The 12513-nt window shown below is 40.3% G+C and overlaps 1 protein-coding gene across 4 annotated transcripts in view; it reads left to right on the top strand.

The window, feature by feature from the left end:
• Nucleotides 1-12513, top strand: part of MAST4 (microtubule associated serine/threonine kinase family member 4) — a 554832-nt gene that overhangs the window by 118665 nt on the left and 423654 nt on the right. The gene's annotated exons all lie outside the window — the stretch shown is intronic.

Here is a 12513-nt window from a genome sequence, read left to right as displayed (position 1 = left end):
GAGAGGCTCTTCGGGACACCATAGAAATAAACACATCAATCTAAGGCTGAATTCACGTGGCTCGGTTTGGTCCGTGAGATACTGACCGTATGTTGGCTGCATTTCCCGGATCATACACAGTTTAGGACTCCTAGCATCATAGTTCTCCAGGACGCTGTGTGTCACTGCCTCCGAGCGAATCTGCCGTCCCATACTGAAAACATGATTACAGTATGGGATGGTATTCCTGAATTAATAGTCTTCATTCATAACTGCTGCTAGGAATTTCGTCCCTCTGAACGTTGTTCGGTCCAGGAAATGTGCCTGACATACGGTCCGTATCTCACAGACCGAATGTGGCTGTGTAAATCCAACCTGAGGGGATCTTTTTCAAAATACCAAACGGATGTTTCTTCTTCAAAAGGATCCTGGCACTTAACCGATTTTGGTATGTACGTTTTTGTATCCCTTTTTGTTTTTTCATTCTTTTTCAATAAAAGATAAGAGATTTTTATGATTGGGGAATACGCATTTCCTATGGGTGCCCAATACTGTGAACATAATGTCCTAAACTGAACGAGTCTCTTGAGGATCCTCAATTTTCATTGTATTCCCTGATAGCTTTAAAAAGGCTGTTCCGTATCTTGTAGTTAAATTAAGGGTTTACCAATCTTGAAATCTGCATCAGAAGAGGAGGAGTCTGATTCAGAGTCCAATTCACCTTCAACATAACTCTCTTGATATCAGAGCAAGAGGAGTTAGAACCCCAAGAAGAAGTAGTGCTAGGTTTATTGCTTTTGTTTTGAAAGAGCCTCAATAGAATTACGAATCCCTGAGCAAATTAAAGTTTTCATATTCTTCACTAGGGAATGGAATTCTTCCGCCACCACTTTACCTATGCAATCAGGGCGAAAAGGTTTGGTATAAGTGGTGGATAGCTTCTTTTTGCAAATACTGTTGCTGGTGGATGGGTACGTCTTTGTGAAAGTCGGTCCCATGCTGACTAAGAATGTTGACTACTGTTTGGGCTCTTTGGGCACTCTGAAACTGGGGAGAGGCCCCTAGGATTCAGGATTGGACAGACATCTCCTAGAAGTCAGACTGGCAGCTACTTCAGCTGTGAGAATTATGCTGCTGAGTCTCCTGTGATGCCATAACCTCTGGTTCCGAAGTAGCCCAAGAGACCAACCAATTTCAGGTTCTAAATTATAGCCATTTTTTTTTTTTTTTTCGAGCTTCTGAAACCAGACCTCATCCAGGTCTTCCTCCAAGGTGAAAGTACTGGGAAAAAAAATAGGACGTGCCTCTTATATCCCTTTCTCACGCAGCTGTCGGGAGAGAGAAAAGAGACTTGGAAGCTTAGTAATGCACTTTCACCACTTCCCCATGGACATTCAGGTTCTGATGTTCGTAGATAGTCCTCAATCACAATGCTTAAGAGTGTGGATCCTTGGGGCTCAAACCGGTTTGGCGCTTGCTAGACTAGGGTGCAGAGTCGAAGGATCCCTGGTACTCACCTTTAACCCCTGTAAGGAGGCATGGCCTTTTCTGCAGGGTAATTTCCAAGTTGCTTTTCCCAGAATTATCACCAGTTGGTCGTTCCAGCAACGACGAAACCCTGGTGTGGAATAGATTTGAGGACTGGAGCATGGTCAGACGAAGCTAGATGTCAGAGCCAGAAGTCAGGATCAGTACTACCAGGCATGTAAACTGAAGAGAAAGGGAGGAGCAAAGTCCGGAGAAGGCTGGGGTCAGTATCCGGGTGTAGAACAGACGTCGGGCACACAATCCAAGGGGCTAGACAATAGGCAGAGTCCAGGAACGGCGCTATTCCATACACAGACTATTTAGGAATGTAAATAAGGTTAAAGGCAGAGACTGAACAGACTTGATAACCAGGTACTAAATGAGTAGTATGCGGTGGTGTGCTGGTTCGGCAATGCGCAGACTATGGATATTAATAAACTAAACAAGTTTGATTTAAGAAGGAAAGTGGTGTTATCAGAAGGAAAGTGGACCCTGTTAGCGTGTTGGCGGATCAACTGATTTTAAAAAAGTTTAGGAAAATAAGTATGTGTCCTGAACATCCTATGTACATGCTCAACGTAGTACATTCAGTAATAGATATATTCAGTTTGTGTTTGAAAGATAGAAACAGAAGGTCATTCTTGCCAACTGCTGTAGTTTTATTTAATGAAAACCTTTGAGGTAATTGGTACAGTATGTATGTAACTTTCATTCTTTTGTTTATAACATTTTAATGATACTTAAAGTATTGTATGTATTATGTTATATGTTAAATGTTTCGTGGTTTGTGTAACTGTTTTTGTGGAGCATTGCAGTGACTCATTTCCCTTTGGGGATCAATAAAGTCCATCTTATCTTATATGTATATAGATAGATAGATATATCTATCTATCACAAAAATGGCAGCACATCCAGTCGTTGCTTAGAAAAATAGCTTTATTAGCCCAAATGCAACGTTTCGGCTTAAAAACCTAGAGCCTTTCTCAAGCAATGCTGTCCCAATGCTTGAGAAAGGCTCTAGGTTTTTTTCTCAAGCAATGCTGTCCCAATGCTTGAGAAAGGCTCTAGGTTTTTAAGCCGAAACGTTGCATTTGGGCTAATAAAGCTCTTTTCTAAACAACTACGACTGGATGTGCTGCCTTTTTTGTGTTTCTCTACAAGTTCGGGGGTGATAGTCAAATCCCTGGGGGGTGTGTGTGTGTGTGTGTGTTTGTGTCTGTATGTGTGATATATATGTATGTACTCACGGGTCAAAGGTCGTTCAAGATGTCCGGTGCGCGCGCTGCCCCTTTAAGAGCGGGGACGAGCGTGCTTGAGAAAGGCTCTAGAGGACAGAGCTGAAACGTTGCACAGGGGGCAATAAAAGTACCCTTTTTTTCACATTTACTGCGGAGTGCTGCCTATTTTTTGAATACTACTGAGTTTGGAACGTGGTCTGTTCCTGAGGATTTGCACCTACTGTTTGCCGGTGCTGCTGGATCTATTTGTTTGCCTATATATATATTTATCTATATCTCTATATATATCTATATCTCTATATATATCTCTATATATGTATTTATATATGTATGTATATATATATGTATATATATATATATGTGTATATATATATATATATATATATATATATATATATATATACATACACACACACACACACATTACCGTTCAAAAGTTTGGTGTCACCCAGACAATTTTGTGTTTTAGATGAAAACTCACACTTATATTTATCAAATGAGTTGCAAAATGACTAGAAAATATAGTCAAGACATTGACAAGGTTAGAAATAATGATTTATATTTGAAATAATAATTTTCTCCTTCGAACTTTGCTTTCGTCAAAGAATGCTCCATTTGCAGCAATTACAGCATTGCAGACCTTTGGCATTCTAGCTGTTAATTTGCTGAGGTAATCGGGAGAAATTTCACCCCATGCTTCCAGAAGCCCCTCCCACAAGTTGGATTGGCTTGATGGGCACTTCTTGCGTACCATACGGTCAAGCTGCTCCCACAACAGCTCTATGGGGTTGAGATCTGGTGACTGCGCTGGCCACTCCATTACAGATAGAATACCAGCTGCCTGCTTCTTCTCTAAATAGTTCTTGCATAATTTGGAGGTGTGCTTTGGGTCATTGTCCTGTTGTAGGATGAAATTGGCTCTAATCAAGCGCTGTCCACAGGGTATGGCATGGCGTTGCAAAATGGAGTGATAGCCTTCCTTATTCAAAATCCCTTTTACCTTGTACAAATCTCCCACTTTACCAGCACCAAAGCAACCCCAGACCATCACATTACCTCCACCATGCTTGACAGATGGTGTCAGGCACTCTTCCAGCATCTTTTCAGTTGTTCTGCATCTCACAAATGTTCTTTTGTGTGATCCAAACACCTCAAACTTCGATTCGTCTGTCCATAACACTTTTTTCCAATCTTCCTCTGTCCAATATCTGTGTGCTTTTGCCCATATTAATCTTTTACTTTTTATTAGCCAGTCTCCGATATGGCTTTTTCTTTGCCACTCTGCCCTGAAGGCCAGCATCCCGGAGTCACCTCTTCACTGTAGACATTGACACTGGCGTTTTGCGGGTACTATTTAATGAAGCTGCCAGTTGAGGACCTGTGAGGCGTCTATTTCTCAAACTAGAGACTCTAATGTACTTGCCTTGTTGCTCAGTTGTGCAGCGGGGCCTCCCACTTCTCTTTCTACTCTGGTTAGAGCCTGTTTATGCTGTCCTCTGAAGGGAGTAGTACACACCGTTGTAGGAAATCTTCAGTTTCTTGGCAATTTCTCGCATGGAATAGCCTTCATTTCTAAGAACAAGAATAGACTGTCGAGTTTCACATGAAAGCTCTCTTTTCCTAGCCATTTTGAGAGTTTAATCGAACCCACAAATGTAATGCTCCAGATTCTCAACTAGCTCAAAGGAAGGTCAGTTTTATAGCTCTTCTAAACAGCAAAACTGTTTACAGCGGTGCTAACATAATTGCACAAGGGTTTTCAAGTGTTTTCTAATCATCCATTAGCCTTCTAACACAGTTAGCAAACACAATGTACCATTAGAACACTGGAGTGATGGTTGCTGGAAATGGGCCTCTATACACCTATGTAGATATTGCATTAAAAACCAGACGTTTGCAGCTAGAATAGTCATTTAGCACATTAATAATGTATAGAGTGTATTTCTGATTAATTTAATGTTATTTTCATTAAAAAAAAACTGTGCTTTTCTTTCAAAAATAAGGAAATTTCTAAGTGACCCTAAACTTTTAACCCCTTCCCGCTCCTTGACGTACTATTACGTCATGGCAGCTGTATCGTTCGCGCTCCATGCCGTAATAGTACGTCTCGGGAGTAACGGCCGTTTCGGCCGTCCTCCCGACACATACAGGAGCTGTGACGCTGCTGTCTTGTTCAGCAGCTGTCACAGCTCCTACAGCGGGGACCGATCGCTGTGTCCCCGCTGATTAACCCCTTAAAAGCCGCGTTCTATAGAGATCGCGGCTTTTTAGGGGTTAAGCTGCCATCGCCGGCCTGCTACGCGATAGCGGCCGGCGATGGTGACTATGGCAACCGGACACCAAACAATGGCGTCCGGCTATGCCATAGACGGAAGCCTAGTGGGTCCTGACAACGTCAGGACCCACTATGCTTGCTGTCAGTGAGTAGCTGACAGTTCTAATACACTGCACTACGCATGTAGTGCAGTGTATTAGAATAGCGATCAGGGCCTCCTGCCCTCATGTCCCCTAGTGGGACAAAGTAATAAAGTAAAAAAAAAGTTAAAAAAAGATGTGTAAAAATAAGAAAATAAAAGTTTTAAAAGTAATAAAAGTAAAAGTCCCACTTTTTCCCTTATCAGGCCTTTATTATTAATAAAAATATATAAACAAACAAATAAACTATACATAATTGGTATCGCCGCGTCCGTAACGGCCTGAACTACAAAATTATTTTGTTATTTATCCCGCACGGTGAACGCCGTAAAAAAAAATATTAATAAACCGTACCACAATCACAATTGTTTGGTCACTTCACCTCCCAAAAAATGGAATAAAAAGAGATCAAAAAGTCGCATGTACCTAAAAATGGTACTGATGGAAAATACAGTTCGTTACGCAAAAAATAAGTCCTCGCACGGCTTTATTGATTGAAAAATAAAAACGTTATGGCTCTTAGAATAAGGTAACACAAAAAGTGAATGATTGTTTACAAAACGTATTTTATTGTGCAAACGCCATAAGACATAAAAAAAAACTATAAACATCTGGTATCGCCGTGATCGTATCGCCCCGCCGAATAAAGTTAATATATCATTTATAGCGCACGGTGAACGCTGTAAAAAAAAAAGTATACAAAAACAATAGTAGAATTGCTGTTTATTAGTCACCACGCCACCTAAAAATGGAATAAAAACTGATCAAAAAGCCGCATGCACCCCATGAAAACTACAATGGATTCCTCAAGGGGTCTAGTTTCCAAATTGGGGTCACTTTTGGGGGGTTTCCAATGTTTTGGCACCACAAGACCTCTTCAAACCGGACATGGTGCCTAATAAAAAAGAGGGCTCAAAATCCGCTAGGTGCTCCTTTGCTTCGGAGGCCGGTGCTTCAGTCCATTACCGCCCGAGGGCCACATGTGGGATATTTCTCTAAACTGCAGAATCTGGGCAATAAGTATTGAGTTGCGTTTCTCTGATAAATCCTTTTGTGTTATAAAAAAAATGGTATAAAAAGAGTAAATGTCACCTCTACTTTGCTCTAAATTTCTGTGAAACACCTAAAGGGTTCATAAACTTTCTAAATGCTGTTGTGAATACTTTGAGGGGTCTAGTTTCTAAAATGGGGTGTTTGATAGGGGTTTCTAATATATGGGCCCCTCAAAGCAACTTCAGAAATGAACTGGAACCTAAAAAAATAAATAAATGAGGCAATACTTCGCTTCTTACATTATACTGATAATGAGCCGTGCCCACTCCGAGATGACCCCAGTTTTGACCGTTTGTATAAACGGAGACCCCTATTAGACCGTTCCAGTGCCCGGTTTTCCCAAGCATACACCCCCGAGAAGTGTTTTTCTATTGATGAGTCCCTGGTACATTTTAAAGGGAGGGTTCAATTCCGCCAGTACCTGCCAGGTAAGAGGGCAAGGTATGGCGTGAAGATGTATAAGCTGCGAGAGTGCATCAGGGTATACCTACAGATTTAGGATATATGAAGGAAAGGCCACCCCCAAACCAGACTGCATCCTGGACTACAATAGGTACATGGGAGGGATGGACTTGTCAAATCAAGTCCTGAAGCCCTACAGCGCCATGCGGTGAGGTATAAGAAGCTGGCCGGGCACATCATACAGATGGCTTTGTACAATGCGTATGTGCTACGTCGATGTGCAGGCCAGAGGGGAACTTTCCTGGAATTTCAAGATCTAATCTTTAGGGACCAGGAAGGGGGGGCGCATCGTACCAGGGCAACACTTTCCAGGAGAAGGTCCCCAAACCGGTGGAAAGGGAAAGAGTCAAAAGAGGTGCAGAGTCTGCTATAAGAGGGGGATAAGGAAGAACACAATATACCAATGTGACACGTGTCCCGAAAAACCAGGGCTCTGTATAAAAGATTGTTTTAAAATGTATCATACATCCCTTGATTTTCAATTTACCCTGATGCACTCCGCACAGCTTACCCCCCTCATCTTTCCCTTCTGAGCCCTGCCGTATGCCCAGGCAGCTGATAACAGCCACATGTAGGGTATTGTCGTACCCAGGAGAACCCACATTACAATTTAAGGGGTGTATATCTCCGGTGGCGCATGCTGGGCACACTATATTGGACACTGAAATGGCATATACATATATAAAATTGCAAATCTCACACTGCACCATCTGCTGCGCATTATCTTTTACACAGTACCTGTGGGGTCAAAATGCTCACTACACCTCTAGATGAATGTCTTAAGGGGTGTCGTTTTTAAAATGGGGTCACTTCTCGGGGGTTTCAACTGTACTGGTACCTCAGGGGCTTCTGCACACATGACTTAGCACCAGAAAAGCTCCAGTAGGCCAAATGGTGGTCCTTTCCTTCTGAGCCCTCCCATGGGCCCAAAGGGCAGTTTATCACCACAAATGGGGTATTGCCGCACTAAGGACAAATTGGGCAACAAAATGGGGTATGTTGTTCCTTGTGAAAATAAGAAATTTTGATCAAAAATGACATCTTATTGGAAAAAATATCATTTTTTTCATTTCACAGCCCAATTCAAATAGGTGCTGTGAAAAAACTGTGCGGTCAAAATGATAACAAAAACCATAAATGAATTCCTTGAGGGGTGTAGTTTCCAAAATGGGGTCACTTCTGGTGGGTTTCCATTGCTTTGATACCTCTGGGGCTCTGCAAATGCAACATGGCACCCGAAAACCAATCCAGCAAAATCTGGACTCCAACAAACACATAGCGCTCCTTTCCGTCTGAGCCCTCCCATGGGCCCAAACGGCAGTTTATCACCACAAATGGGGTATTGCCGCACTAAGGACAAATTGGGCAACAAAATGGGGTATGTTGTTCCCTGTGAAAATAAGAAATTTTGATCAAAAATGACATCTTATTGGGAAAAATATAATTTTTTTTATTTCACAGCCCAATTCAAATAGGTGCTGTGAAAAACCTGTGCGGTCAAAATAACAAAAACCATAAATGAATTCCTTGAGGGGTGTAGTTTCCAAAATGGGGTCACTTCTGGTGGGTTTCCATTGCTTTGATACCTCTGGGGCTCTGCAAATGCGACATGGCACCCGAAAACCAATCCAGCAAAATCTGGACTCCAACAAACACATAGCGCTCCTTTCCTTCTGAGCCCTCCCATGGGCCCAAACGGCAGTTTATCACCACAAATGGGGTATTGCCGCACTAAGGACAAATTGGGCAACAAAATGGGGTATGTTGTTCCCTGTGAAAATAAGAAAATTTGATCAAAAATGACATTTTATTGGAAAAAATATCATTTTTTTTCATTTCACAGCCCAATTCAAATAGGTGCTGTGAAAAAACTGTGCGGTCAAAATGATAACAAAAACCATAAATGAATTCCTTGAGGGGTGTAATTTCCAAAATGGGGTCACTTCTGGTGGGTTTCCATTGTTTTGATACCTCAACGCCTCTTCAAACCTGGCATGCTGCCTAAAATATATTCTAATAAAAAAGAGGCCTCAAAATGCACTAGGTGCTTCTTTGCTTCTAGGGCTTGTGTTTTAGTCCACGAGCGCAGTAGGGCCACATGTGGGACATTTCTAAAAACTGCAGAATCTGGACAATACATATTTAGTAGTGTTTCTCTGGTAAAACCTTCTCTGTTACTAAAAAAAAATTGAATAAAATTGAAATTCAGCAGAAAAAATGAAATTTGCAAATTTAATTTCCACTTTGCTTTAATTCCTGTGAAATGCCTGAAGGGTTAAAAAACTTTCTAAATGCTGTTTTGAATACTTTGAGGGGTCTAGTTTTTAAAATGGGGTGTTTTATGGGGGTTTCTAACACATAGTCCCCTCAAATCCACTTCAGAACTGAACTGGCACCTTCAAAAAAAGGCTTTTGAAATTTTCTTAAGAATATGAGAAATTGCTGTTTATGTTCTAAGCCTTGTAACGTCCAAGAAAAATAAAAGAATGTTCAAAAAACGATGCCAATCAAAAGTAGACATATGGGAAATGTGAACTAGTAACTATTTTGGGTGGTATAACCGTCTGTTTTTCAAGCAGATGCATTTAAATTCTGAAAAATGCTATTTTTTGTAAATTTTCTCTAAATTTTGCAATTTTTCACAAATAAAGACTGAATATATCGACCAAATTTTACCACGAACATGAAGCCCAAAGTGTCACGAGAAAACAATCTCAGAATCGCTTGGATAGGTTTAAGCATTCCGACGTTATTACCACATAAAGTGAAATATGTCAGATTTGAAAAATGGGCTCTGAGCCTTAAGGCCCAAACTAGGCTGCGTCCTTAAGGGGTTAAACGGTAGTGTATGTATGTATGTATGTATATATATATATATGTGTGTGTGTGTGTATATATATATATATATATATCTCAAGGCCAATGGAGTGCAAACACAGCACTCAAAGCAAGCTGAATATCAGGTCAAGTGCACGTTACCAGCGAAAGGATGTATCAACTCCTGGGTGTAACACAAATGTCAACAGTATAGAAAAAGTAACAGCAGCAGGACCATCAATATAGAAGTACTGGTGCGGTTACTTGTTCTATACTATGTATGTATTAAAAAAAAAAAAAACATTTCCCCCCCCAAGAACAACGTATAAAGAAAATTACTGGTATCGCCGCGTCCGTGAAAGTCCAAACATTTAAAATATTTAATTGTTCAGCCAGCACGGTGAGCGCTGTAAAAAAAATAAACTGCCAGAATCTCTTGTTTGGTCACTTCATCTCCCACAAAAATGGAACAAAAAGTCTCATGTACCCCAAAATGTTACTAGTGGAAACTACAACTTGCCCTACAAAGAAAAATAAGCCCTCCTACCACTCAATCGACGGGAAAAAGCTGTTATGGCGCTCGGATTATGGTGACACACAAAATAAATTGGAATTTTAACAATCCGTTTTTTCCTTGTAAAAATAATGAAACACGAAAAAAACTATATCAATTTGGTATCGCCGTAATTGTATTGACCCGCAGAATAAAGTTAACACGCCGTTTTTACCGCATGGTGAACGCCGTAAAAATGAATCCCCAAAAGATTGAGGAATCATTGTTTTTTCCAGTTTCCTACTACATTATATGGTACAATAAATGTTGCAGTGAATCTACAACTCGTCCCGCAAAAAGCAAGCCCTCCTATGGCTACATCGACCGAAAAATAAAAAGGTTATGGCTTTTGGAAGGTGGTGAGGAAAAAACAAGAGTGAAAATCCCAAAAATTGCTGCGGCAGGAATGGGTTACATTTTGGATGGGAATATATACTCTCGACTGGATAGATGCTGCAAGTAAACCAAATTGCCTTTTTTGGGAAAGCGTAATGATGTAATATATCTACATGATGATAATTATGGCGGGGGAGTGTGTTTTATGCACAGCTTCTTTTTTTCTATGGGTTTTTTTGTTTTTCTTTTCAGGATATTGGAAAAAAAAAAAAACATTATCCTCCTTTCTATCAAAGGATATTTCTATAAACTCGTGTAACCTTTGCTTATGATATATCCGTGTCAGGCTACTTTTAGACGAGAGTGTGCATCCGTGCAGGACGTGTTGTCACAGATCCCCCATAGACTAGAGTCTATGGAGGGATGCGTGAAAACGCAAGAAAATAGGACATGTCCTATTTTTCCACGGACCCTCCACACACTCCGTTGAGACAACAGCCGTGTGAACGGCCCCATTGAAATACATGTGTCTGTGTGACGACCGTTGTTTTAACAGCCGTCACACTGACGAGTTACACGCTCGTCTGAATGAGCCCTTACACTTGCTATCTCTACTTGTATCATGATGGTCGTTTGTCATGCAGTGTTCTTTGTTACAAAAATCAATAAAATGGAAGGCCTCCTGTATGATTATGGTTTTTGCTTGGTTGCAACAAGCTCATTAATTATTGGATGCTTGCTATGGGCAAGAAGGTATTTTTCTCTGAGGCTCTATTGATATATTAGGCCAATTCTATTTGGTATGTGTGTAATTAAAGTTTGCATAACTTGTAATTAGAGTTCGATAATGATTGCTCCTTCGTGAAAACCAATAAAGATAACCATTAATAACATGTAGTCTATGCCTGAATGGAGGCTTGTACAGACTCCTTTAACTTAGCAATTTGTTTCATTCCCTAAAGGCTATGGAAACCTTTTTGAAGACTTTGTGTTAGTAAAAAAATAAAAATGTATTACGGCTTGGCCACACGTAATGGAATTGCTGTGTATTTGCTGTCTGGAATCGCAGATGGAAAATACGCAGCGGAATACAGTAGCAGCAAAGTGGGTGAGATTTAATAAAGGTCATCCACAAACTGCGGAAAAATTCCATCCTGTAACTCCCCTCGGGTGCATAATTTTATTTCCGCAGCATGTCAATTATTGCTTCGGAGAGTGGACTGGTTTTCCTGTGTTTTTTCCCCATAGAAATCGATGAGGAACAACAATTCCGCAGCAAACTACAATGTACTACGTAATTTGCGGTGGAAACGCTGCCGAAGTTTATTAATTTAATTACCTCACAGGAAGAAGAAATATAAATATCACACAATCCTTAAAAAACGCACCAAAATACGCACTATTTTACGGTCGTGTGCATGGGGCCTTACAGTTTTCCTAGAATTAAAGTAAATGGAGCAAAAATAATTAGTTAGAAGTTCAGAATTTCTTCTTTATTTCTTATCATGGCAACAAAGGGGTTTTCTACCTTTACAATTCTTCCCATAGATATCAGTGAGCGAAGGTCTGATGTGATAATTGTAATGAAGGGGCTGTGATGGTTTCAGGTTTGCATATGCTTGATGCAAACTACTGTTATATGTAATTGCATTTTAACCCCTTGGCGCTGCTGTTTTTCGTTTTTCCCTTTTGAGGGCTTTGTTGTATTTTTTAATGCCACAATTTAATATACCAGTTTATGTATTGAGCAACTTTTTTACTGCCATTTTTTGTGTTATTCTTAGCTTGATTTATTGTGCAATAAAAATGAAATGTTAACTTAATTCTGTAGGTCACTACTATTACGGCGATACCAAATTTAGCTGTTTACCAAAGCACATTGAATATGCAGTTATATAATCAATATGGGCTTAAAGAGGCTCTGTCACCAGATTATAAGTGCTCTATCTCCTACATAATCTGATCGGCGCTGTAATGTAGATAACAAGTGTTTTTTATTTTGAAAAACAATCATTTTTGAGCAAGTTATGAGCAATTTTAGATTTATGCTAATTAGTTTCTTAATGGACAACTGGGCGTGTTTTTACTTTTTACCAACTAGGAGTTGTACAGAGGAGTGTATGACGCTGACCA

The sequence above is a fragment of the Rhinoderma darwinii genome, chromosome 1 (assembly GCF_050947455.1).
Source record: "Rhinoderma darwinii isolate aRhiDar2 chromosome 1, aRhiDar2.hap1, whole genome shotgun sequence".
Classification (NCBI taxonomy): domain Eukaryota; kingdom Metazoa; phylum Chordata; class Amphibia; order Anura; family Rhinodermatidae; genus Rhinoderma; species Rhinoderma darwinii.
Note: the sequence above shows the minus strand (reverse complement) of the source record. Positions and strands in the feature narration are given on the sequence as shown.